The sequence below is a fragment of the Sus scrofa genome, chromosome 10 (genome assembly GCF_054392235.1).
Source record: "Sus scrofa isolate SSC_HxYL_T2T_F1_AM1 chromosome 10, Sscrofa_HxYL_maternal_Yorkshire_Landrace_v2.0, whole genome shotgun sequence".
NCBI lineage: Eukaryota > Metazoa > Chordata > Mammalia > Artiodactyla > Suidae > Sus > Sus scrofa.
This window is the reverse complement of record NC_139392.1, coordinates 60,674,601-60,701,775: the sequence shown is the minus strand read 5'-3', so window position 1 is coordinate 60,701,775 and position 27,175 is coordinate 60,674,601. Positions and strand designations below refer to the sequence as shown.

General features: G+C 38.5%; 2 non-coding genes across 2 annotated transcripts; both read left to right on the top strand.

Annotated features, from left to right (window-relative positions):
- Nucleotides 1-17,984: 17,984 nt before the first annotated feature.
- LOC146399465 (small nucleolar RNA SNORA31) lies at nucleotides 17,985-18,118 on the top strand. The gene has a single exon (XR_014818768.1). It is a non-coding gene; the product is annotated as a small nucleolar RNA SNORA31 (small nucleolar RNA).
- Nucleotides 18,119-24,761: 6,643 nt separating this feature from the next.
- LOC146399464 (U6 spliceosomal RNA) lies at nucleotides 24,762-24,868 on the top strand. The gene has a single exon (XR_014818461.1). It is a non-coding gene; the product is annotated as a U6 spliceosomal RNA (small nuclear RNA).
- The last annotated feature ends 2,307 nt before the right edge of the window (nucleotides 24,869-27,175 follow it).

Here is a 27,175-nt window from a genome sequence, read left to right as displayed (position 1 = left end):
ATTTTTCACTGATAATATTAATAGCTCATAAATAGCAAAGTAGATACTAGAAATGACTTTTTATGTTGCTTGCAATGAGAGCAACAACAATTTATTCAAAACTTGATATAGGAAGGGATCCGGCCACCATCACTTATACTTGACAGAGACTTTAAGGCAGATGGAGGAGTGAGAAATCTTTATGGGAGAAAAAAGGAAAGCTTTAGGTATGCTCTGATTGGAGGCTGCTGGCATGCAGAAGCTGTAGGTGGGATAACTAGAAGCAGAGATTTTATACAAGTGATTTATTTCAACAATAATTATGTTTTATAATAAGTCTGCTTAAAAATAGTTTCCAAGATCTTTTTGTTAACTTACCATCTTAGACTTATGCTGAATTAAGTAAAAGATATTCACCAAGTATTTAGATCATTTTTAAGTAAGATTAAATACTAAAGCATTAATTACTAAGCATAAATTTAACTTTATGTACTTGAGCTTATTTTATATGGTATGGAAAGGATAGATATTTGAGCCTGTTAATAAACATGTTCTTTTTTTTCCACATTGAGAAACTATACTCTAAGGAGGAAACTCCCTATAAAAATTGTGGGATGATAGACTTGTGGTTGCCAAGGGGGAGGGGGAGGGAGCGGGATGGATTGGGAGCTTGGGGTTAATAGATGCAGACTATTGCCTTCGGAATGGATTAGCAATGAGATCCTGCTGTGTAGCACTGGGAATGATGTCTAGTCACTTACTATGGAGCATGATAATGTGAGAAAAAAGAATGTATACATGTATGTGTAACTGAGTCATCATGTTGTACAGTAGAAAAAAATGTAAGGGGGAAATAAAAAATAAATAAATAAAAATTGTGGGATGGTGTATTCATTACCTTTGCCAATCAGCTAGAAAATACTGGCATATGACACATAATTTGCAATGATCTATTTCTTAGTTTTTTTCTGTAAAAGTTATTAATAGTTAAAATTAATCATTGACATGTGTAAATGAAACTATTAGAAACAGTAAGGGCAAGGAGAAACAACTTTGTGTTCAAAGTATGTAAAATATGTAGGATTTTTTTTTTGGTATTGAGCTGCAGAAGCTTTCATAAATTTTGAAGATTAATCCCTTGTCAGTCAATTCATTTGCAAAGATTTTCTCCCATTCTGTGGGTTGTCTTTTCATTTTGTTTAGGGTTTTCTTTGCTGTGCAGAAACTTTTAAGTTCAATTAAGTCCCATTTGTTTATTTTTGTTATGACTGTCATTACTCTAAGAGGTGGATCTGAGAAGATGTTGCTGTGTGGTTTATGTCAGAGAGTGTTTGGCCTATGTTTCCTCTAAGAGTTTTATAGTGTCTGGTCTTATATCTAGGTCTTTAATCCATTTTGAGTTTATTTTTGTGTATGGCGTTAGGGAGTGTTCTAATTTCCTTCTTTTCCATGTGGCTGACCAGTTTTCCCAGCACCACTTATTGAAGGGGCTCTCTGTTCTCCATTGTGTATTTTTGCCTCCTCTGTCATAGATTAGTTGGTTGTAGTTGTGTGGGTTTAATTCTGGGCTTTCTATCCTGTTCCACTGATCTATATTTCTGTGGAATCTGAAAAAAAGGATAGAATGAACTTCTTTGCAGAACAGATACTGACTCAACAGACTTTTAAAAACTTATAGTTTCCAGTTCAGGGGGTGGGGGGATGAACTGGGGTTGTGGGATGGAAATCCTATAAAATTGGATTGTGATGATCACTGTAGAACTATAAATGTAATAAATCCATTGAGTAATAAAAAATGCATGATGGAATGATTGCTCTAGAACAAGAAGAAAGTGTAGCTCATAGCCATAATGGATATGGAAAGTTGCAAAAATTGTGCAAAAAAAGGAATTTAAATTCTAGTGGTCAAAGTTGGCCAAGATTTTTTTTTTTTTTTTTTTTTTTGCCTTTTAGGGCTGCACCCCATGGCATATGGAGGTTCCCAGGCTACACCTGCCAGCCTACACCACAGCCACAGCAACGCCAGATCTGAGCCACATCTGCAACCTACACCACACATTCACTGCAGCAACAGATCCTTAACCCTGAGCAAGGCTAGGGATTGAACCTGAAAGCTCATGGTTCCTAGTTGGGTAAGTTTTCACTGTGCCACAACAGGAACTCACAAAGTAGGCTAGGAATTTATGGGTTTCTAAAAATGAGATTTAGGTATCAATAGTATACTGATTTTTTAAAAAACCTAGATTTTGGTTTTTTTCTCTATTAAAATAAAATTTTCTTGGATTATTGGTCTGCTCTTAATAAGAGGTTTTAAATGGTTTTCTTTACCTTCTGATTAATCCACCTAGGAAGTAAAGACTCTGTCTTAGAATAAGCTCTTGCTTTTTGTTGACTTTATCACTTCCTTTATTATTTAAAAGAATCAAGTTTTCTCATTTTTAAAACAGCTAAGAATTTTTTTACAATTATGTTACCTCCTATATGGACCTTCAGAATATTTTATTTTCATTTCAATTAAACAGGCATCCAAGCATGCCTTCTGAATGACACAAGATCCAATTGAATCAGGTGTTCAGATCTCCTGGCAAGATTTGATATTTTGCCTTCTTAAAGTCTAATCCTAATGATACATTTTACACCTAAAACTGAATGTGGGATTTCCCAGATGGCCCCCGGAAAGGCCATGAAGGATCTTTTACTTCATAAAAAGAGATGTGCAAAAATTTATTCTCTTGATATATGTCGAATTGCATGGGAATAATTGTCAAATAAGAAAAGGCACTTAAGGGAGTTCCCATCATGGGAACAGCCACATGCCATGGTGCGGCCCTAAAAAAAAGAAAAGAAAAGATACTTAACATTTCCTAGGTTGTGTTTGTATAGGTAAATGTTAATATACGTGTATATATATTTCAAAAGTTATACAAAATTCCTAGAAATATGTCACCCATCCTCCCTGATGTCCATAATATGCCCTGGCACTGCTATGTCTGATATCAAACTATACTATAGTGTTATAAATAATAATTCCAGAGGTTTTTTTAATGTATGCCATAGAAACAAATAATATCCTTGTCAGTGGCATTATTTTTGCATTATTTTTCTTTAAACACAACTATTTTAAGGCTTTTGTCCTTCACAGATAAATTTTTGTTTTACTATAATGCTTCCCTAAAGGCTCTTGCAATCAGCTATAGGACAGAGTGCTTCATCGTCAACAAAAAGAGATTGTCTCAGAAATTCAGGAAGGAACTGTTTTGGACTCTGAGGCATTGCCCAAATAACTTTGAGTGCACCATGCTACCAAACTGAACCAGGATTTCCAGAACTCTGGCAGAGAAACTGACGGGCTCATGAGATTGCTAACCCAAGATCAAGCAGAACAAGAATTAATTCACAGGACTATATGAATTGATAAAAGATGATTATGGGTTTTGTTTGCAATATTTTGATGCTTTAATGTTCTTTTTCCTTGATAGAAAGAACTTATTTTCTCTTTTCTGTCAAGCTATCTATAACTCAGAAACTTGTAATAAATTATGTGTTGTAAACAGAAATGAAACATTTAGCTTTTTCTCTTTCCTTGATCCTCCTAGAATTCAGAAAATTTTGAGGGTTTTTTTTGTTTTTTTTGTCTTTTTAGGGCTGCACCTGAGGTATGTGGAGGTTCCCAGGCTTGGAGTCCAATTGGAGCTGTAGCTGCCAGCCTATGCCACAGCCACAGCAATGCCAAATCTGAGTCACGTCTGCGACTTACACCACAGCTCACGGCATCCCTGGGTCCTTAACCCATTGAGGGAGGCCAGGGATCAAACCTGCGTCCTCACAGATACTAGTCATATTAGTGTCTAGAGATACTGAAGAGATAATAGTCGAAAACTTCCCTAAAATGGGAAAAGAACTACTCACTCAAATCCAGGAAGTGCAACGAGTACCATATACAATAAACCCAAGGAGGAATACCCCGAGACACATATTAATCAAACTGACCAACACTAAAGACAAAGAGAAAATCTTGAAAGCAGCTAGGGAAAAGAAACAAGTAACATGCAAGGGAACCCCGATAAGGCTATTGGCAGATTTTTCAGCAGAAACTCTGCAGGCCAGAAGGGAGTGGCATGATATACTTAGTGTGATGAAAGGAAAAAACCTCCAACCAAGATTACTCTACCCAGCAAGGCTCTCATTCAGATTTGAAGGAGAAACCAAAAGCTTCACAGATAAGCAAAGGCTAAGAGAATTCAGCAACACTAAACCAGCTTTACAACAAATACTAAAGGAACTTCTCTAGGCAGAAAAGAAAAGCTGCAACAGGAAACAAAAATACCACAAATGACAAGGCTCACCAGTAAAGGTATATATACAGAAAAAGTATGAAACCATCCATGCACGATTATGCCATCAAAATCAGAAATCATGAGAAGAGGAGGGTACAAATGCATGACACTGGAGATAAACTTGCAATTAAGAGATGAACAACCTAAAACAATCTCTTATATATATAGATTCTCATATTAGTGTCCACTGAACCACAATGGGAACTCCAATTTTGAGTACTCTTAATTTCATAGCAATACAATTATTTATTATATGTTCAATTTAAAAAAAAATATGTCCTCCTGGAGTTCCCATTGTGGCTCAGTGGGTTAAGAACCCAACACACTGTCCATGAGGATGCAGGCTCAATTCCTGGCCTCACTCAGTAGGTTAAGGTTCTGGAGTTGCCACAAGCTGCATCATAGGTCACAGATGTGGCTTGGATTTAGTGTTGCTATGGCTGTGAGGTAGGCTAGCAGCTATAACCCTGATTCAACCTTTAGCCCAAGAACTTCCATATGCTGCAGTTGCAGCCATAAAAAGAAAAAAAAAATCTGTCCTCCTTGTAACAGAACATAATTAGAAATATTAATTATATAACCAAAGCTTCAACTCTAGTGAAATACTTGATAATGATGTGCATAAAACCAGATGTGACCAAACAATTTCAAGGAAATAAGATCAACTTTATGCAGCCAATACTTGTAAAGTCTTCTTGGGAAAACTAGCCTTGTACTAGGCTTATAGGTGAATAAGGGAAGTCACTCCTGGCAGGCTTGGAAAATTGGATGTTGGGGACCTCAATAAGAGAGGAATTCATCCAAATCTATAGTACTGCAGGTGAAATCAAGAAGAGAGAAATTCATCCAAATCTATAAGTACTGCTGGTGAAATCTGGTAGCAAGTTCCTGGCTCAGCTTCCTAGGCTTAGCAAGCTTTTAAAAGTTCAACCTGAAATTCCTTATAAAAGCTTTCAGCAAAGCAAACTTTAAAAGACATATGTGGTTAATTACCATTCTTGCTGCACCTCTGTAAATAATCAGGCCAAATCTAATGAGACTATATATATTTTACAATGGAAAGTAATTTTACTTTGATTATCACCAATCAAAGGTGAGGCAACTGTGAAGAGAATTTTTCTATTTTATTGAAGTATAGTTGATATTGTATTAATTTCTGCTGTACAGCAAATTGATTATATTACATATCAATATATATATATATATATATTCTTTTCCATAATTTCCATCATGGTTTATCACAGGATATTGAATATAATTTCCTGTGCTATAAAGTAGGACCTCGTTGTTCATCCACCCCATATATAATAGTTTGCATCTGCTAATCCCAGACCCCCAATCCTTTTCTCTCCCATCTTCTCATTCCCTTTAGCAATCACAAGTCTGTTTTCTATGTCTATAAGGCTATTTCTGTTTTGCAGATAGGTTCGTGTAGGCTATATTTTAGACTCCACAAATAAGTGATATTATACGGTATTTGTTTTTTCCTTATTTACTTCCCTTAGTATGATAATCTTTAGGTTGATTGTGTTGCTGCAAATGGCATTATTTCATTCTTTTTTATAGCTGAGTGATATTCCATTATATATGTACCATGTCTTCTTTATCCATTCTTCCATTCATCAATGAACTTTTAGGTTGTTTAAATATCTTGGCTGTTGTAAATAGTGCTGCTATGAATATAGGGATGCATGTCATCTTTTCAAGCTACAGTTTTGTCTGGATATATGCCCAGGAGTTGGATTGCTGGATCATACGGCAACTCTATTTTTAGTTTTTTGAGGAATCTCCATACTGGTCTCCATAATGGCTGCACCAATTTACATTCCCACCAAAAGTATAGGAAGGTCCCCTTCTTGGAGAGAAATTGTTTCAAGAGAAAACTCTACTACAGCCTTGTGCATTATCGGATTCTGGCATATTCATTTTTTTCAGCTATTTTTTACTTCTCTTTAAACTGAATGGTATTGTTTCCTACCTGTAAATTATGCTAGATCCTTTTACCTTGCACAAATTGTCAGCCCTTACCAAGTTTTAAATTTCTGCAGTTTTTATCAACATATAACTACAACCCTCCAAACTTACATTTCTAATTTTTCTCCCACCCAACTGACTGGAGTCAGAACTAAAACTAACACTCCCCCCCCCAAATCCTTAGTGGGGCCCTAGACTGTCTTGTAGCTGGTCTTTCCCCCCACCCCAGGCTCTGAAGTACCCTGTGAGCTGCAGCCAGATGATTCCACATAACTTCAAAGTACCATCACTCAGCAGATCATGTGTGGGCAGCCTTTACAGCTGGAGCTGCAACTCTCAGACACCTCAGGAAGTTCACCAGAACTTCCACCTCCTCCATGGAAAATAACCAATCCTGTGTACAATCTTACCAAAACATCTCTAATGTCTATGCCATCACCAATAATATCCCAGAAGCAAATGGGGAAATCTCAGATTGCCACTGCCATACTCAGTGCACCATCTAAAGATGCTTCAAGCCCAATGTCTAGGAATCATCTCAACTGCCTGCCCTCTGGGCTCAAGATCTAGGTTTAGAGTCAGATCCAATGCTAGTCTTTGTTCTCCTTTTTATTTCCATATAAATCCTCCTTATTAAAATGCCTGATTGCTCACACCATCCAAGTCTCAGCAGACGTTCCAAACAGTCCTTTGATCACAGAAATATGCTAAACAAACTACATGGACTTGCTTTCTTAAGCTGTTCAATGGATGCCTGGCTTCCCTGGAACAAAAGGGAGGACTGACCAAGACCCAGGGCCTCAGCACCTCCCTCAGTCTGACTAAATTTGTCAGCCTTCTTCCCGCCTCTTGATCCTGATCTCCCTTTCCTAGAGCATTTGCCCCCAAAAAAACCTGTAACTATAAATTCTTCCTCTTTATGTTTTATATGTAAATCTTTTCAAAAGCTTCTTGCCAATTTTCCAACCTATGACTATCTTCCTCAAAGCCCTGGGAGCCATCCTTCTGAAATGTAATCACTGAGGAAGACAGAGCCCCTTCTCCCAAGTTTCCTTGGGAGGGTATGAGCCTAATGTTGGAGGGCATCTTACTCCACACTGTAAAATTATCTCCTGCCATGAATAAAAGGAAGTTTATTTTTCCTTTGGATAAAGCCAATTAGCAAACACAGATGACCTAAGATTGTCCTACTCCAGCTCTTTATTATAGCAGAGGTGAGTTCGGCCATAATTGTGGTCTCCCACAACGAATGTAAAAGCCTTGAATAAAACCTTCCTTGCCAGTTTAGTATTGTCCCATGCAAATTTTTCTTTGACATGGCTACCAAAAGAACCTAATCATTCAGACAGACTAAATAGACTAAGCCAATTCACAGTGATCTGAACCTTGGACATGTTACCCTATCTAAGCCTCAATCTACCCACCCTTTCAATCATGGGTGTTATCATAGAATTTTTGTAAAGATTAAAATCACTAACATTTGTAAAACCTAGCTCACCACCCAAAGAACCTGACCATCTGAAAGACGGTTAATGCTTCTTCTTTCTAACTCATCTCCTTAGTCACCTGCAAGGCGATTTATTGGTTTTATATGCTATATGTCAGAGACAGATACTTCTTTTAAGAGACTACACATGATCTGCAGGTATTCTTTTTTCTTTCCGTTCTTCTAATGTATAGATTTCAGATATAAACTCCCTGAGGAGATCACACCTCCCATTACTCAAGGCACACCTGCTTGCAAGCACCATTAGGGAGACAACAGTCTGGAAAAGGACCTATAATCTAGAAATGTGGAGAGTGAGCAGGAGCAACAGAAGAGCTAAAATTGAAAAGCAGATATTCACAAGCTTCCACAACCCTATAAAAGCCATTCCCCGGGTTAGAAGCTCCCTTAAGTCCCGGTTCTGCTTCAGGCAGCTGAGGCGGACATCTCTCTCCAGAGCAGCATCTGAAGCCATTCTCCCTGGCAGCTGCGCTCTCTGGCTTCACTCACTTTTAAGCCGTGTACGTTTTAGGCTAATAACCTACAACCCCATTTTACAAAACATTTTCAATAAATGCGATCTTTAGGGGCAAGTGCCATTTTCTAAAATTAACTCTGCTTTTATTAATACTTGTTCACTCATATTGGGAAATGTGAACAGTAAGTGCCCTTTTCATTGGTTTCATTCATCTGTTCAGTATCTAGAGGCCAGTACTTCAATCAATACATGCAATCTTTCGGAATTAAATTGCCCTCTGTTAGGAAGCTAGAGAAAATGTCTTCAGATGATGAAACACCCTGTGTTTATCTCCATTTCCTTTGTTCACTTGTTTTGCAACAAATACACATTTTTTGCCTAATTTAAATATCACCTGTGAATATTTCTAATCATCCTCAGGCAGCATTATGTAAAGGAGGCAGGGTGAGGAGCATTTCCTATTGCTAAAAAATAGTGTTATGTGTCTGAAAGCCTTTTTTTTTTTTTTGCATTTACTTTGGTAAACTGAATCATATTAAGCATGGAAGAGGCACAGGCTGTTTAAATAACACCTTAATGATTGATTGGATTAAGGAAATAATCTGTCTCCCAGAAACTCAGATCATTGTTTACCCAGAAGAAAAAAAAAAAAAAAAAAAAAAGGACACTCTCAGTGCTCTCAGTGGAAGGTGGGCTATGAAACTACTTATGGTCTCTCGCCAAACAAAGTTTGGTGTGTTGAACTGAAACAAACAGACTGCTAAATATTTGTCCAGAAAGCATAAGCTTATTTGGGATCAGCAGAGAAGTGCAGTTTAGGGTCTGCAACCAGGGCAGCCAAGTGCAAGTCCCTGAATAGCAAGGGAAGGAGAATGCTTTTATGTGGAAGAAAAGGAGTCTGGGAGAAGGATGGTAAGCAGAGTCCATGGCTTTTCATTTGCTCTGCTATCTCTGATGATAGTTCGATTCCCAGTCAGGCCCTTTACCTAAATTCCTCTAGACAGTAAATGGGAAGGTAAGAAAAAAAACATCCTGATGCTTCTGTTTTTTAAAAATAGTCACCATAGGGAGTTCCCGTCGTGGCGCAGTGGTTAACGAATCCGACTAGGAACCATGAGGTCGCGGGTTCGGTCCCTGCCCTTGCTCAGTGGGTTAACGATCCGGCGTTGCCGTGAGCTGTGGTGTAGGTTGCAGACACGGCTCGGATCCAGCGTTGCTGTGGCTCTGGCGTAGGCCGGTGGCTACAGCTCCAATTCAACCCCTAGCCTGGGAACCTCCATATGCCGCGGGAGCGGCCCAAGAAATAGCAACAACAACAAAAAAAAAAATAGTCACCATAAACAAATCCTCAGGCTGAAGAGATGCATTTTGGGGGATGGAAAATTTTGCTTCCCTACATAACCCTAGCACTGTACCTTTTCTCCTTTCTAACTTTTTCATGGAGCTTTATATGGATTTTAATCATTTAAATACTCATTTAATAGTTTATTCAATTTTGATACATTATGAGCAACTTTTTAAGGTTAACTATATGTGAGTCCATTAACTATGGACATGCCACTTAGTGATTCTATCATGTCCACCTAGGCCACAGCAACCACAGCAGTTATTTTAACAGAGAGAACTCAAAATAAAGAATTGTTAACCAGTGAGAGAATGATCGAATATACAAACAGACAATGGGCAGACCATACAAGACAATGGACCTCTGCAACAATCAACCAAGTAATGTCAAGAGTTGGTCAATGACAACCAGTTTCCCATATTTTGCTCCTGTTTCCAACTTGGGACGAATGAGAAAAAGCCAGATATGCCCTCAAAGTCAATCACATAAGATGCCCCACATCTAGCTAGCCAACTTCCCACTTCTTCAGGCAGACCACTGCCAGTCATGGCAGACAGGAAGCCCTTCCTAGGTTTTTTCACTATAAAGCTTTCCTACTCACATTTCTGTATTCAAGACTCTGCCAAATGCAAATGATGGTGGCTGACTCTGAGTAAATAGCCTCTATTTGTTCTCAACTGAGTGATCTTTGTTTATTTCCACACCAGGTTTTGGTGACCTGAAAATGCACAAAGGTAGTGCTTTCATTACCACAAAAGGTGTAACTGCAGAAAGCAATGACTAGTCCTTGGCTCGGGGAACAAAGAGAAGAGGTTAAAATTATGAAAAGGCAAAAGCTTGGAGAGAGGGCCTATCACTTAGACCCAGGATGATAATGTGCCATGAACTCAACCCTCCACAGCATAGATGGAAATACAGGTTACATACACATACTCACATAAAATAACTACATTATAATAATGGAAGTGACGTTGCTTATGAGAGCCTGCTATTAAGCCAGGTAATATCTAAAGCATGTATCAGCTGTTCAAAATATGGTTCAAGAACCCCTAGGATCCTCACAACCCTTTCAAGGACTCTGCAAACTCAAAACTAATTTCAGAATACTACTAAGTTATATATCCTTCTTCATTGTGCTGGCATTTGTATCAATTATGTAAGATCAATCATGGGAAAAATTTGCCACTTCTTTCATGGAATACCATTTTTACTTGAACAAACAGCTGAAACACAAATGATAGTTTTCAGATTTGGGTATTTGGCAGACTCTTTCTTGAAAATGAACAAAGTGAACTCGTCACTTTAAGAAAAACAACTGGAGTTCCTGTCGTGGCGCAGCAGAAATGAATCCAACTAGGAACCATGAGGTTGCGGGTTCGATCCCTGGCCTCACTCAGTGGGTTAAGGATCTGGCATTGCCATGAGCTGTGGTGTAGGTTGCAGATGCAGCTCAGATCCTATGTTGCTGTGGCTGGGGCGTAGGCTGGCAGCTGTAGTTCTGATTGGACCCCTACCCTGGGAACCTCCATATGCTGCAGGTGCAGCCCTAAAAAGCAAAAAGAAAAAAGAAAAAGAGAGAGAGAGAAAGAAAAAGAATAACAACTAACAATATTTGTGGTCACTGATAAAATTTGAACTTGCAAGAGAAAATTACAGTGTTGAAGCCTGGTATTTACACCACGAGCATGACAGCTTTCCAATACTTAAGGACTTTTGGATCCAATAGGTGGTGAGTTTAACAAATATGATTCTTTTTTTGATACTCTGCAAAAAAAAAAAAAAAGTGTCAGTATCTGAAAGACCTGCAAAACTCAGTAAGCCTATATTTTCCAACTGACCTGTGCACAAGGCATAAAATCATACCTAGGTGAAAGATCTATTTAAAGTGCAAGCCAGACTAATGGATTTGAATTACAAAGTACAGAATGTTTACTGATATGGTTTAAGAGTCCAGACTACAACTGACCTTTTTACAAACTACCACTTGTTGAGTTTGGGTGGGATATCAAAAAAGCAAATCCATAATTACCTGAAAAGGCTATAAGAGCATACTTCTCTTTTCCAACTACTACCTGTGTGAAGCCACAATCTCTACATGTACGTCAACTAAAACAACATATGTCAACAGATCAAATGTAGAGGTATAAAAGAGAATCCAGCTCTTTTCCAGACATGAAAGGATTGGCAAAATATAAAATGATGCCACTTTCTATAAAGTTTTGCTGGAAAATACAGGTATTTTAATTAAAGCTATGTCATTCATGTTAACATGTAATGGGTTTATTATTGCTATTTTTTAAAAATTAACAAATAGATATTATAAAAACATTTTTCAGTTTTAATTTTTAATATAATAAATATCAACAGATACAAGTCAAATAAATAAAACGCTTTTTGAGATCCTCAATAATTTTTAAGAGTTAAAGGAGCTTTGATATAAAAATGAGAACTGCCATTTTAGATATATCATCTCATTTTATCTTCGATCATTCTTTGAGATATAGACTATTAATGTATTTTTTTTTCTTTTTTTAGGTCCACATTCACAGCAAATGGAGGTTCCCAGGCTAGGGGTTGAATCGGAGCTGTAGCTGCCAGCCTACACCACAGCAACACCAGATCTGAGCCGCATCTGCAACCCACACCAAAGCTCACGGCAACGCTGGATCCTTAACCCACTGAGCAAGGCCAGGGACTGAACCCACAACTTCATAGTTCCATTAATGTATTTTCAAAGGATCTGCCTGAGATTCAGAGAGGATAAGCAACTTGCTAAAGGTCACTCAGCCAGTTAGTAGGTGCCAGAGTTTCTATAATCAGCTACTGGGTGTGTCTGCAGTCAACTAAAATAGTACAAAACAGCCAGGAAAGATAAATCAGGAAAAAAGTGCAGGATGGCCAGCATCTGATAGTAGTTAGTCAAAATATGAAAATTCAGGAAACTGAGGTTTATAGAATACATATTTTTGTGACCAGTTCCATAGAAATTTTTGCATGCCTTTAAATTCTTTTTTTTTTTTTTTTTTTTTTTTTGGAACTGCAGCTGCCAGCCCATGCCACAGTCACAGCAATGCTGGATCCTTAAGCCACTGAGCAAAGCCAGGGATCAAACCTTCATCCTCATGGATACTAATCAGGTTCATCACTGCTGAGCCACAATGGAAAATCCACATGACCTTAAATTCTACTGGGGAATCTTGTTATCGTTCAGAAGGACATCCAACATCATGCTAGCTTTTGTGAGGGTTATACTGAGTTTGGCTGGGAGGTATTTGCCCTGCATTGGTTATATATGTGGAGTTTCTAAAGGTTCTAGCAGATGGCTGAACAGATGTGTCATCAAATGACTTAGATCTCTGAGATCATTTAAGTACAACATTTGGCCTTTTCCAGTAAATGCCTAGAAAGGGAAGAAGGATGGTAGGGGCATATGTGCATTGAGTACCTGTGGTCTAGGTGGTTTCGTGTGCCTTACATCTTGTTTCATCCTCACAACAGTCCCTGAAAGGTATAAATTTTCTTATGTTTAAAATAGGACCAATATATGTTTACCAAAGGGGACAGGTGGGAGGAGGGGGGAGGGATGGACTGGGGGTTTGGAATTGGCATATGCACACTGAGGTATATTGAATGGCCAATGGAGGCCTGCTGTATAGCACAAGGAACTCTACCCAATATTCTGTGATGATCTATGTGGGAAAAGAATCTGAAAGAGAATGGATGTGTGTACATGTATAACTGAGTCACTGTGTTGTACAGCAGAAATTATCACAACATTATAAGTCAACTACACTTCAATAAAACTTTTAAAAGTGAAAAAAAAATAAAATTAAAAAGGACCAATGAGAAGACTTTATGAATTGCTCTCAGGAAGAAGATGAGCAAGTGCAAAGTAGACGCATCCTCAGAATCTTCAGTCCTGTGTGGAGACCGAATTCTGAGAGTGAGATGCAAATGCTCAGTTATCAGAACTGGAAAAGTCAAGGCCTGATTACCCACATGGCCACTTTTTAAATCACAGAGATGTGGTTTCCCTGATATCCTAAAGGCAGATGTCTCCAGTTACAGGAAGTGCAGAGCAGTGGAGACCAAGGTCCAGGCAAGACGTGAGCGTGAGAGTCATTATCTAAAGGTATTACCTTTAAAGATAACATTCTATCTCCCTACTCTCACTTGAGATGAATTTTGAATGTATTACATTTGCGTAATACATAATTCTAGATTTCCTTATTTTCCTGACAACTAAGTAAAGACTGTAAGGAGAGCCAAAATTGTACTATAGCTGAGTGTGTGTTGTCTAAGAGATTTTCACATCATTGAAGAGTCACATGATAATGATGTTTTTCCAATGCATAAGTTTACAAGGTATTTCATGTGTGCATTAAAGACAACTTGTGCTTCTTTTCATGAGTATGTGGTGAACACAGAGGTAGATGTTTTTCCACAAATGGAAGCCTATCAGATCACTTTTTTTCTCTCTGCCCAGGCAGGAGGGTAGATCTTTACCTGATTTTAGGATAAACTTGCAGTCCTACTCAAAGAAATTACCTTCTTCCGATTGCTCCTTATGCCGTCACCACCTACTACCTGATTGCACAAGAAAGCTGGATGTTCCATCAGGTCCCTACCTGCCTTGTGACCTTTGACAGTGTCCAGAATTCATTCCTTTGAGACCACAACTCACCCAGTTATATTATCAGATGACAAACCAGAAAGTATTGGATTAGAGGTGCTCAGATCCAGTTCTGCACCACTTGTGCACTGTAAGAGTCAAGGAAAAGATGTTATAAGAGATGTTTTATAAAAGAGTAAATAGGAGTAACTTGATAAACAGGGTTAGAGGAGCTAACTAAGGCAGGGAGATGGGGGAAGTGGAGCTCAAATTGTAATGATAGAGTTGAGATGACTAACTTCATCTTCAGCTTTTCTATCTTATTCTCCTGCAATGTTTCTGCTAAGGATGCCTCTACAATTCCCCTACTTTGGGCTGTGTCTCCTACCCTCTACAATCTAAGGAAACAGTTGTCTTCCTCATGGCAATAGTCATAAGTGCCTCCCTCTTTCTCCTTCAGAACTAAGGCAGCTGAAATCCCTATTATGCCTAGATTGGCATGTTTTATATTATCCCACAGATCTTTCATACTGTTTTCATTTTTTTAATTTGGTTTTCAGATTATTCTACTGAGTGAAGTTAAGTCAGAAAGAGAAGGGCAAATAGTATATGATATCATCTTACATGTGAAATCTAAAATATGGCACAAATGAACCTATCTACAGAACAGAAACAGACTCACAGACAAGGAAAAGTGTGGGAGGGAAGATACAGGGGGAGAGGGATGGATGGGGAGTGTGAGGTTGTGGATGCCAACTGTTACATTTAGAATGGATAACAAATGAGGTCCTACTATATAGCACAGAGAACTATATCTAGTCTCCTAGGATAAACCATAATGGAAAGGACAAAACTACAATTCAAAAAGATTCATGCACCCCTATGCTCATAGCAGCACTATTCACAATAACCAAGACATGGAAACAACCTAAATGTCCATCAACAGATGAATGGATTAAGAAGATGTGGTACATATATACAATGGAGTACTACTCAGCCATAAAAAGCAACAAAATAATGTTATTTGCAGCAACATGGATGGAACCTGAAATTCTCATACTAAGTGAAGTCAGAAAGTGAAAGACAAATATCATATGATATCATTTATATGTGGAATCTAAAATATGGCACAAATGATCCTATCTACCAAACAGAAACAGATCATCGGCATGGAGAGCAGACGAGTGTTTACCAGGGTTGGGAAGGGAGAAGGGGATGGATGGGGAGTTTGGGGCTGGTAGATTCAAACTATTACATTTAGAATGGATAAGTAATGGGGTCCTACTGTACAGCACAGGGAACTGTGTCCAGTCTTTTGGGTTATAACATGATAAAAAGAGTATATATATAAAAAAAGAAAGTATGTGTATTATGGCTCGGTCATTTTTTGCTGTACACTTTTTGCTGTACAGCATAAATTGAAAGAACACTGCAAATCAACTATAATCAAAAAAATTTTTAAAGCATACTGGATAGGCAAAAGCAAGAGAGAATTGTTTAAGGGGATGGTTGAGATGTTAGCAGACAGACTAAATGGATATGGAAGAAATCAGAACTTAAAGGTCAGAATAGAACACAGGGTGTAAAAGGTTCTAACTGCTCCTAAAGAAAGTATTAAAAAAGGAGGACATATTTGAGTTCAGCAGTTGGCAAACATTGCTGATCTTGAAATTATTCAAGGATGTACCCCAGACCCAAATAAATCAGAATTGGTGGGATTGGGACCCAGCATCAGTATTTCTAATGCCAAAATGCTGACAAGTTTCAAAAGCAATGTTTAAACAGGAAACTGTTTAATTGGTTTGATTTTTACTGAATTAGAAAGAGTGCCAGGCACTGAACAAAATCTAGCTGAGGATGAGAATAAAGACTGGAATGAAAGCTGACTGGAATGATTCCTCCAGAAGGAACCAGAATCCAGGAAACTACCGAGCAGTACCCCCTGAACACCACAGAAGAAGAACCCATAAGATCAGCTACTCAAAGTACTCCCAAGTAAACTGCAATTCAAGATCATTACTGAATGTGGAGTGACAGAATTGGGACTATGCCAAAAAAGTTTATGGAAAGAATACTAAAGATAAAACATATTAAATGGAAGACATACAGGTCAATCATGGATAGCATCAAGGCCTGAGTTAGGTGAACAGATGGAAGAGTACCACATGGTGGGATCACATAAAGCAAAAAAGAGAAAGGCAAAAAAGATATTAAGTAATACAAAAATGTTGGCAGACCCCAAACTTATTGATTTCGCATCTCTTATTTGGGAGACTCCACAAAGTAGAATCTAGGAGATACATACTAAAAAGAGATCTCTTGGTCATATATGCTTCTACAGGAAGAGAAATCACTTACCTACTTGGTAAAGTTGGATGTGCAATGCTTCCTTCTTGAGAGTCAGTTCTGTAGGAAACACAGGCTGAGATTTATTCTTCTACACTTAGGGTTTACAAGGAAATGCAGAAATGCAGGAGGTTCCCACTGAAGTGCATATGTGTCTAACTTTGAGTGTATTATTAGGAATTCCGTGGTTATTTCATATCGAAGTCACATGTTTCAACAACTCCAACACACCAGACCTGGTATTTTGATCTTCTATTCATGCAAATTTTCTCTCTTTCCATTATTTCAGAACTTGATTTGAGGAAAGGTTTATAAAATATTGACCTCCTGAAGACCCCAACGTTCTCTAGCCTTTACTAGATTGTAATTTTTAGCATCAATTTTATTATTTGTATTTAATTTTATTGGAGGAAAATGTTGGACTTACATTGTTGAATTAATTTCACATGTATAGCAAAGTGAATCAATCATACATATAAATATATCCATTCCTTTTTTTTCCCATACAGGTTATTACAAACTATTGAGTAGATTTTCCTGTGCTTTATAGAGTAGGTTCTTGTTAATCATCTGTTTCACACAGTAGTATATATGTGTTATTCTCACCTTCCCAATTCTTCTCTCCCCCCAACAGTTTCACCTATAGTAACCATAAGATTGGCTTTGAAATCCACAAGTTTCTGTTTTATAAATAAGTTGTTTTGTGTCATTTTTTATTAGATTCCACAGATTGCCACTTCCTCAATGATAGAGATCTCATACTTGTATTGGTGACAGTGCCTCACACATTGCCTTACACATTATATGCTGCCGTGGAGCCTGTGAAATGAGGAATAATGTTGGTTTTCCCTTCTTTTCACCCTGACATGAGGATGACAGTCCCTGTGTGTCAGTAACTGACCCTTGCCCCCTCCATATCTGACTCCTCCCCGAGGAGACTCTGAAGAAAGAAAGGAACCTAGTTTTTCCCCTCTAGCTGGAGCTGGTTTCTCCATGAGCTCTAGCAGCAGTTCATGGTGGCTTACATTCAGATGGCACCATCTGTCTTTTTTCTATGATTTTTATTTTTTCCATTATAGTTGATTTACCATGTTCCTCCAATTCCTGCTGTACAGCAAAGTGACCCCATCATACATACATACACGTTCCTCCCCCCACACCACCACCCTCCATCATGTTCCATCACAAGTGACTAGATGCAGTTCCCTGTGCAGGATCTCAATGCTTACCCACTCCAAATGCAATAGCTTAGCATCTCTCTTTAAATGTCAAGGTCAGCGTGAGTCCAAGGAAAGGAGCATAAAGTAGCTATGGGGCCTTAGAGCTCAGCCTAACATCCAGCCCAGTTCATCAGAAATGAAAGCAGAAAATGTGGGGCAGAATTCTTAGCTAAATATAAAAAGCTTACATCTAAAATATATCCTCTGATGCATCTATCTGACAGGCCTGGAGCACTTACTGTCTGCTACTCAGGTGTCCATTACAGATGCAAGAAGAAAGCATCTTCATGCTTTCTGTTTGTCTGATTGTGACAGCCCAGATTGAATGGGGGAATACAGGGAAAAAGACTTTGCAATTCACAAATAACCTTTTGAACATAAAAACCTGCTTTACTCCAAAGAATTTAAGTTTCTAAGAAAAGAAAAAAAATAAATCACATCCTCTGGATAATTTCATCTCAGACAGTGAATTTTATATATTTGACACCCCAAAATGAGACAATCCCTCACATCATCTCTTTAGAACTGGTTTATATATTGGCATTCTTCTTTTATTTTTTTTAATAGCCACACACATGGCATATGGAAACTCCCAGGCCAGGAATCAAATCCAAGCCTTAGCTGTGACCTACACCACAGATGCAGCAACACTGGATGCTTAACCCACCGTGCCACAGTGGGAACTCTTGTACTAGCATTCTTATATCCAAACTTTACCCTCTCCATCCAGCTACCACAACAATTAAGGTCACAGATTCTCTTTCTAGAATTATAATAACTTAAATTTGCTGTGAAAGAAGTCACAGTAGTATAGGACAAAAGATCCATGGAAAGTATTGCAAGCAGCTCTTTTGTCCCATGCCTGTTTTTCTATTTCTGTTCCTCTTAAACCTTAATTATAAAAATGAAAACACTAGGTAATATTTAACCTAACTCCTGACTTAGGCACTACTAAATCCACACAATACATCGCCTAACATGTTGATTCTTTCCCTAGATTAAAAGAGTAGGCAGGAAGAATCAAGTATTTATAGTATGATTAATGCTCCAACCCCCAGCAGCCCCCTTAGAAATCCTGCATGCTGACCACATGGGTAAGATTACATCTGAAAAGACATCGTAAGGAATCAGCCAGCCTGCCTACTATGGAAAATGATGCAGAATCCAGCCTCCTGCTTTAGTGACTCACTGAGATTCTTCTCCCTTTTTTCCCTTTAAAAACCCTCATTGCTGAGCAGAATCTTTGGAGCTGGTCTTGGGACATGAGTCCACCTTCTTCCCAGACTGCCAGTTTTTCTGATAAAAACTTTCTTTTCAACTGACACTTGCCTCTCAATTATTGGCTTTTGAGCAGCAAGCAGCCTAACCTGAGTTCAGTAACAGTATCTCAGGGCCTTCCCTAAGCTGATTTTTTTTTTTTTTTTTTGGCCTTGCCCACAGCATGAAAAAATTTCAGGGCTAGAGATCGAACCCATGTCACAGCAACAACCAGAGCAAGAGCAGTGACAATGCCAGATCCTTAACCCACTGAGCCACCAGGGGAGTCCACCAAACTCATTTTGAAAAGGATAAGTAACGTGAGTGAAACATAAAAGAAGAAAACAGATTAAAAATAAGTAGATTCCTAGAGTTCCCATCTTGGCACAGGGGAAATGAATCCAACTAGGAACCATGAGGTTGTAGGTTCGATCGCTGGCCTCACTCAGGGGGATGAGGATCCAGCATTGCCGTGAGCTGTGGTGTAGGTTGCAGAAAAGCAGACACATCTTGGATCTGGTGTTGCTGTGGTGGTGGTGGTATAGGCCAGCAGCAGCAGCTCCAATTAGACCCCTAGCCTGGGACCCTCCATATGCCGTGGGTGCAGCCCTAAAAAGACAAAAAGACAAAAAATAAATAAATAAATAAGTAGATTCCTTAAAACCCAAGGTATAATTCAATTCTGCCTATCCGCGAAAGTCCATTTTTCTAAGTACTGGACAAGAACATGAAAGGACACTGAGTATGTCAATTCTGGCTATTCCAAATCTAATTCTAAAGATACCATCAGGGAGGAAGACATTTTCATCTACCCTTCTCAGTTCTTCTAGCTTGTCTAAGAATTAAATTGACATGAGAGAGATTAATAGGAGTAAGTCAAAGAAAAGTTTGAAAACATGTATACTTGGGAGAGACCCAGGAAAACTGAGTAACCCACCATGATGGCCAAAGCCCTCACCTTAAATACCCTCTGAAGCTAAAGACAAAAAAGGATGTTGGGGACAGAGGTTTGGGACTTCACAGGGGAGGGAGGCAATTCACGGGGAGATGGAAAAGCAAATGTTTGGTAAATAAATGTTTTCTGGGCCAGGCAGAGACAATGGGACACAGAGAGGAATTTCAACCGACTTTACTAGGTTCCTTCCTGTCTACGCACCCAGTTAATTCCATAGTTACCTTTGGTGACAGCTCCCTTCCTGGAATAGGTCCTCCAACTACACTCTCTTAGACAGTTGGGGGAAAGGTCAAAGGTTCTTATTGAATCATTCAGGCCTTAAAAGTAGCCTAAAGTAATCCACACATCAAAGAGACACATTTTGCGGTGGCAAATTTTTCTCCTCTACAGCATCCCTCACTCTTCCATTTCACTCCGCTTTCATACCTTCACTACGAGACACTCGTCCCAGAATGAAATGGAAATATTATCCTATGGGATATATATATATGCCCAGATTATCTCTTTCTGTCATACGTACTCTATTATTCTCCATTTTTAGCCCAAGCACTTTTTTTCCTTCTTCATATTCATTGAATCAACCTGAGTTTCAAAAGATGTTTTGAAAAAAAAAAAAAAAAACCCTGCTTACTCTATTTCTCATATGTGCAAATGATTTTCCCTGCGACTTTCTAAAACTGAAACTTGATTTGTGTCTCAGGCACAAAAGCCTTGTTACTCTGACTTAGCCTAGGCTCAGAGTCATTAACCTAGAACTGTCAAGCCCTTTGGTATTCAGCACACAGATGGCCTCATTTAATAGCAAGCTTTATTCCTGAATTTTAATGGGGCCTATTCTCACTTTCAGTTGCTTTGAAAAACAAGATCTTTGGTAAAGAAATCCATACCTATTTGGCACAGTCATAAATATTTCAAAAAGAATCTCATGCTGGAGACCCACAAAAGACTCATCAGTTAAAGCAAATGGGGAAGAACAGTTGCAGGATTAAATTAGCATTATTTCACATCTGATTGGGGCAATTAAAATGTTAAATCCTAGTTAACATCAAAAGCAAAGGATGTGTTCAACTTGTCTCTTAAATTATTAATTGACTAAAATGATTTAATTACAAATTCTCTATTTTCTCTTACTACAGAAACATACTTCCTGGGTATCCCACTATTCCTTGACCCCTGAATTTTGAAGTTTTTCCCCTATCAATACTGAATAGCAACAGATCCTTCAAAAGGCTGCATTCTACCCTGGGCAAAATCCATATAGCTCTCAGCAGCTGATTCTTATCTTTTACCTGCTGTCACATATCACTGTGTACAAAAAACAAGAGGTCAAGAGAAAGACCTGTTCTCCACGAGAACTAAAAGAAGAACTTCAGAGGAGTACTCTGCCTCTCAGATGTTACCACTGCTATTTTCCTTTCCTGCAACTTGCATTCATGCTGGAAAAAAAAACCTGTCAACAAGACTAACAAAGGTGAGGAGGTGACAGGATAAACACAGAGAGAAAAACATTGCCTTTAAAAGGTAATGCCCAGAGGCGGGACCAAGATGGCAGAGGAGTAAGGCGCCGTGCTTACCTTCTCCCACAAACACATCAAAAAAAAAATCTACATGTAGAACAATTCACACAGAACATCTACTGAAGACTGGCAAAGACCTTAAACCTCCAAAAAGGGCAAGAAACCCTCCAAATAACTGGGTAGAAAAAAAGGGGGAAAAGAGAGAGAGAGAGAAGAGAAAAAATCCCACACCCTGGGAAGCCACCTAACTGACAGGGAGATCAGCCAAGACAGAGGGACCTCAGAGCCTCAGAGAATGGTACAGAAGCTGGAGTAAGGAGAGCAAAGCAGAGAGAGAGCTGCACAAACTGTCGGTATCACCACCCCCAGACACCACAGCCTGAGACACTCACTCAGGGGCTGGGTGCTGAGACTCAGGCTCTGTAGGTCAGTTCTGGGGAGAGGACAAGTGTTGGCTGTGTGGAAACAGCTTGAGGGACTAAGGAGTGGTATGCCACAGACTAGGGAGCAGAGCACCACAGCCAAGGGGCTGAAGGAGGCCTGTGCCCATAGGAGAAGCAAGGTGCCATTGTTGGGGAGGGCAAGAGGAGGAAGGGTGGACCGCCATAGGAATATCTTTCTCTGCCCAAGCACGGGCTCTCAGATGGTGAGGCACCTCTTGTGTAGGCTATGGGCAATGGGGCACCTCCTGCATGGGCTGGGGTTGTGGGGGGAAAACCACTACAGCCATCTGAGACTCCAGAGGTGGCATGGCCTGCCACCACTAGGGATTGGTGAACAGGCACCATCTGCAGCCCTAGTCACCTCAGAGGTTGGCACAGAGAAGGGCACTTCAATTGAGCATGACATACTGCTGTTCTCATATCTCTGGGAATGCTCAGGCCCTACTGCTGCTGTTGACAAATGTTCTGGGTGCTGCCTACACCTGTCTGAGGGTCACTGTCACTTCACCAGTTCCCTGTACCACCTCCCCACAGGTCCTTGCCACTGTCAAGGGCCTACCAACCAGGCCCTTGACAGTTCTAGGTTGATGACAAGCAAATCAAAACCAAACAATAAATTCACAAAAACAGAGGACACATACATAAAATAAAAGGAAATCATTCAACCAAAAGGAAAAAAAGGAGAAACAGAATCAACTGGAAAACAAGGTTTAAAATGGCAATAAATACATATTTATTAATAATTACCTTAAATGTCAATGGAATGAATGTTCCAATCAAAAGACATAGAGTGGCAGATTGAATAAAAAACAAGAGCCTACAATATGCTACCTATAAGAGACTCACTTTAGGGCAAAGAACACATATACACTGAAAATGAAGGAATGGAAAAAGGTATTTCATACCAATGGAAAAGACAGGAAAACAGGAGTTTCAATATCAGTATCAGATAAAATAGACTTTAAAACAAAGGCCATAAAGAAAGACAAAAAAGGACACTATTTAATGATAAAAGGATCAATTAAAGAAGAGGGTATTACACTGGTCAATATATATGCCCTAATATAGGAGCACCCAAATACATAGAACAAATACTAACAGACATAAAAGAAGAAATGGATGGGAATACAACAATAGTATTATTTAACACCCACCCACATCAATGGACAGATCCTCTAGACAGAAAATCAATAAGGCAACAGGGATTATAAATGACACAATAGAAAAGTTAGACTTCATTAACATTTTCAGGACATTACACACCAAAAAATCAGAATATACATTCTTTTCAAGTGAACATGGAACATTCTCAAGGACTGACCACATATTAACCTCAGAACTAACCTCAATAAATTTAAGAGTATAAAAATTATTTCAAGTATCTTCTCTGACCACAATGGCATGAAACCAGAAATCAACCACAATAAAATAAATGAGAAAAAACTGACTACATGGAGACTAAACATCGTGCTACTACAAAATCAATTGGTCAGTGAGGAAATCAAAGGGGAAGTTTAAAAATACCTCAAGACAAATGATAATGAAAACACAACAATTCAAAATCTATGGGATGCTGCAAAATAGTACTTAGAGGGAAGTTCATAGTGAAACAGGCATGGCTCAGAAAAGAAGAAAAATCTCAAATCAACAACTCAACCTACCACCTAAAAGAATTAGAAAAAGAGGAACAAAAAAAAACCTCAAGTCAGAGGAAGGAAGGAAATCAGAAAGATCAGAGAAGAAATCAATAAAATAGAGATTCAAAAAACAATGGAAAAAATCAATAAAACCAAGAGCTGGTTCTATGAAAGAGTAAACAAAATTGAGAAATCTCTGTCCAGACTTACCAAGAAGAAGAGAGGAAGAACTCGAACAAAATAAGAAATGAAAAAGAACTATCAATAGATACTGCAGAAATACAAAAAAGAGAGAGAGAGAGAATACTTTGAACAACTATATGCCAACAAATTTGACAACCTAGAATAAATGGACAACTTTCTAGAGATATACAGCCCACCAAAACTGAATCAAGAAGAGATAGATCAAGTGAACAGACCGAGAACTAGAAATGAAATTGAATATGTAATAAAAACACTCCCTACAAACAAAAGTCCAGGACCAAATGGCTTCACAGGCAAATTCTACCAAACATACAAATAAGAACTTATACCCATCCTTGTTAAATTTGTCAAGAGGTTGAAGAAGAAGTAGTAGTCCCAAAGACATTCTATGAAGCCACCATAACCCTAACACCAAAACCATACAAAAATACCACCAAAAAAGAAAATTATAGGCCAATATCTTTGATGGAATATAGACACAAAAATTCTCAAAGAAATTTTAGCCAGCCAAACCAAACAACATATAAAACAGATCATACACAACCAAGTGAGATTCATCCCAAGTTCACAAGAATGGTTCAACATAGGCAAATCAATCATACACCGCATTGACATGACAAAAAACACATGATCATCTCAGTAGATGCAGAAAAAGCATTTGACAAAGTCCAATATCCATTCATGATCAAAACTCTTACCAAAGTGGGTATAAGAGGGAACATAACATAATAAAAGCCATTTATGACAAACTCACAGCCAATATAATATTCAACAGAGAAAATCTGAAAGCATTTCTGCAAAAATGTGGAACAAAACAAGGATGCCCACTCACCACTTTTATTCAACATAGTACTGGAAGTTCTAGCCACATCAATCAGACAATAGAAAGAAATAAAAGGCATCCAAATTGGAAGAGAAGAGGTAAAACTGTCACTCTATGCAGATGACAAGATACTATATATAGAAAACCCGTGCTCGCTTCGGCAGCACATATACTAAAATTGGAACGATACAGAGAAGATTAGCATGGCCCCTGCGCAAGGATGACACGCAAATTCGTGAAGCGTTCCATATTTTTAACCTAGAATAGATTTATAAGGAGATCCTGCTGAATAGCATTGAGAACTATGTCTAGATACTCATGTCGCAACAGAAGAAAGGGTGGGGGAAAAAACTGTAACTGCAATGTATACATCTAAGGATGACCTGACCCCCTTGCTGTACAGTGGGAAAATAATAAAAAAAGAAAAGAAAAGAAAACCCTAAGGACCCCCACACAAAAACTACTTGAAATGATCAATGAATTCAGTAAAGTAGCAGGATATAAGATTAACATTCAGAAATCAGTCACATTTCTGTACACTAACAATAAAATATTAGAAAAGGAATATAAAAATACAATACCTTTTAAAATTTCACCCCCAAAAAAATGAAATACCTAGGAATAAACCTGACCAAGGAAGTGAAAGACTTATATGCTGAGAACTATAAAACATTAATCAAGGAAATTAAAGAGGATTCAAAGTAATTGAAAGATATTCTATGCTCCTGGATTGGAATATTATTATTAAAAATGGCCATACTAGCCAAAGCAATCTACAAATTCAATGCAATCCCTACCAAATTACCCATGACATTTTTCACATAACTACAACAAACAATCCAAAAATTTATATGGAACCATAAAAGACCCAGAATTGCCAAAGCAATCCTAAGGAACAAAACCCAAGCAGGAGGCATGACTCTACCAGACTTCCAACAACATTGAAAAGCTACAATAATCAAGACAGTGTGGTACTGCTACCAAAATACACATACAGACCAATGTAACAGAAGAGAGAACCCAAAAATAAACCCACACACCTACAAGGAATTAATCTTTGAGAAAGGAGGCAAGAATATAAAATGCGAAAGTCTTTTAAGCAAGTGGTGCTGGGAAAACTGGACAGCAGCATATAAATCAATGAAACTGAAACACACCCTCACACCATGTAAAAAAATAAAATCAAAATGGCTTAAAGAATTAAACATAAGACAAAATACCATAAAACTCCTAGAAAAAGACATAGGCAAAACATTCTCTGGCATCAACTGTACAAATGTTCTCTCAGATCAGTCTCCCAAGGCAACAGAAATAAAAACAAAAATAAGCCAATGGGACCTAATCAAATTTACAAGCTTTTTCACAGCAAAAGGAAACCATTAAAGAAAAAAGAGACAACCTGTGGAATGGAAGAAAATAGTTGCAAATGATGCAACCGACAAGGACTTAGTCTCCAAAATATACAAAACACTCGTACAACTCAACAGCAAAAAAACAAAACAAAACAAAACAAAAAACAACCTAATTGAAAAATGGGCAGGAGACCTGAATAGAGTTTTCTCCAAAGAAGACATACTGATGACCAACAGGCACATGAAAAAATGCTCAACATCACTGATTATTAGAGAAATGCAAATCAAAACTATAATGAGGTACTACTACCTCACACCAGTAAGAATGGCTATCATTAATAAGTCTACAAATAACAAATGCTGGAGAGGGTGTGGAGAGAAGGTACCTCTCCTACACGGTTGGTAGGGATGTAAATTGGTACAACCACTATGGAAAACAGTACGGAGGTACCTCAGAAAACTAAATATAGAACTACCGTGTGATCCAGCAATCCCACTCCAGGGCATATATCCAGACAAAACTACAATTAAAAAAGATACATGCATCCCTATGTTCATTACAACACTAATCACAATAGCCAAGACAGGGAAACAACCTAAATTTCCATCAACAGATGAATGGATTAAGAAGATGTGGTACACATATACACAATGGAGTACTACTCAGCCATAAAAAGAACAAAATAGGAGTTCCCGTCGTGGTGCAGTGGAAACAAATCCAACTAGAAACCATGAGGTTGCAGGTTTGATCCCCAGCCTCACTCAGTGGGTTAAGGATCCAGCATTGCCATGAGCTGTGGTGTAAGTCACAGATGTGGCTCAGATCTGGCATTGCTATGGCTGTGGCATAGGCCAGCAGCTACAGCTCCAATTAGACCCCTTGCCTGGGAACGTCCACATGCTGTGGGTACAGCCCTAAAAAGACAAAAGACAAAAAAAAAAAAGGACAAAATAATGCCATTTGCAGCAACATGGATGGAACTAAAGAATCTTATCCTAAGTGAAGTAAGTCAGAAAGAAAAAGATAAATATCATATGATACAACACATCTGGAATCTAACATATGGCACAAATGAACCTATCTACAGAAAAGACACAAACACAGACATGGAGAAAAGACTTGTTGTTGCCCAGGGAGAGGGGAGGGGAGGGGACGTACTGGGAGTTTGGGGTTAGTAGATGCAAACTATTGCTTTTGGAGTGGATAAGC